Source organism: Chrysochloris asiatica, unplaced genomic scaffold, assembly GCF_000296735.1.
Source record: "Chrysochloris asiatica unplaced genomic scaffold, ChrAsi1.0 scaffold00021, whole genome shotgun sequence".
NCBI classification, from domain to species: domain Eukaryota; kingdom Metazoa; phylum Chordata; class Mammalia; order Afrosoricida; family Chrysochloridae; genus Chrysochloris; species Chrysochloris asiatica.
This window is the reverse complement of record NW_006408539.1, coordinates 15,924,902-15,926,741: the sequence shown is the minus strand read 5'-3', so window position 1 is coordinate 15,926,741 and position 1,840 is coordinate 15,924,902. Positions and strand designations below refer to the sequence as shown.

The following is a 1,840-nucleotide window of genomic DNA, read 5'->3' as shown; positions in this document are numbered from 1 at the left end:
TTCAGATGAGCTACAAAACAAAGACAGACTAGGAAGAAAGAGTGACAAACTACTTCCGAATCGCTAGTCACTGAAAACTCTATGAATAGCAGAGAAACATGGCATATATAGACTATCAAACATTGCAAAAAACACACAAACGATAGAAAACACAATAGATGACTGGAACATACAAATAATTAGAAACTTATGTTCATCAAAGAATTCTACCAAAAGAGTAAAAAGGGAGCCACAGACTGGGAAAAAATATTTTTTGCAACAACATATCAGACAATGCTCTCAACTGCAAGATCAGTTTGAACCACAAAGTCAGCAGTTCAAATGCACCAGTGACTCCTCAGAAACCCTATACAGGGTCGCTATGAGTCAGAACCAACTCAAAGGCACTTAACAACAAAAAATCAAAGGCACTTAACAACACCACATCCACAAGAAAAATATGTCATTGTTTTTGTTGTTAAGTACCGTGGAGTTGGTTCTGACTCCTAGCGACCCTGCACAGGGTTTCCAAGGCTGGGAATGTTTATGGGAGCAGAAAGTCTCATCTTTCTTCTGTGGAACAGCTGGTAGTTTCAAACTGCTGACCTTGAGGTTAACAACCAGATTCATAACCACTATATAAATAACCTAACTTAAAAATGGGCACAGGACATTGAACAGACACTTCATCAAGGAAGACATTCAGGAAGCCAACAAACATATGATCATTAGCCATTAGAGAGATGCAAATCAAAACAACAATGAGCTATCTCATGCAAGCATTAACAGTGAAGTTCAAAAAAAAACAAAGACAACAAATGCAGGTGGGGTTTTGGAGCTCTTAGAATCATGCTGGTCTGGTTCGCAGGTCTCCAGACCCCTTTGGAGCCGCAGCAGCCCAGAGCCTCAGCCTGGCCATCAGTAGCCACAACAGTGATGATGATAGTCGTTCCGGAAGCCTGATTAGCATTGGCAACAAGTTTGAACAAGCCATGGACTTGGTGAAGTCCCACCTCGTGTTTGCTGTCCAGGAAGACGTGGAGGTGCTGGCCAAACAGAACGCCATGCTGGAGCAAGAGAGTGGGCTTCTACGTGCCCTGGCCAGCCCTGAGCAGCTGGCCCAGCTGCCCTCCTCAGGAGTCCCAAGGCTAGGGCTCCCCCTGCGCCCAATAGGCCCTCCATCTAAGCAGCCCCCCTTCTCTCCCAAAGTGCTTTTGGGGGCTGCCACATGGTATTTTCAATAACCTCATATGCATGTGAAAGTTGGACAGTAAATAAGGAAGACGGTAGAAGAATTGATGCTTTTGAGTTTTGGTGTTGGAGGGGAATATTGAAAGTGCCATGGGCTGCCAAAAGAACCAATAGATCTGTGTTGGAAGAAGTGCGGCCAGAGTGCTCCTTGGAGGTCAAGATGGCCAAACCCCTAAGCAGGAGATGGTTTGGGAGAGTTGGAGGCACCCTGGCAGACACCTACTATCCACCTGGTTCCTGAGCAGTGCTCCAGTATCTCCTGGGCTCAGGGGAGGGAGTGTGCACAGTATCTGAGAGATCTGGGAGTCAGGTTGTTATTCACAGAAAAATTGTAATTTAAAACTCTGAAGAAACTTGAAAAGAAAAGGGGGGCTATAAAGGCACAAAGTGGCTGTCTTACAAACCTTCTTGAGTGTGCTTAGTTTCAGAATAAGAAGGGTAAGGTAGAAACCCCACTAAATATTTTTCCAGATGGCTCTTGTGAAAGGGGGTGGGGGAGGATGGAGATAGGATTTTACTATCCAATTGTGTATAATTGTTATCAGGACTAACTGTGATAGTCACAACTGTACATGTAGAAGATGTGTGACTACAAGTGAAGAGTAGGTAA

At 44.5% G+C, this 1,840-nt stretch overlaps 1 pseudogene; it reads left to right on the top strand.

The window, feature by feature from the left end:
* Positions 1-1,165, top strand: part of LOC102834900 — a 99,106-nt pseudogene extending 97,941 nt beyond the window's left edge.
* Positions 1,166-1,840: the final 675 nt, after the last annotated feature.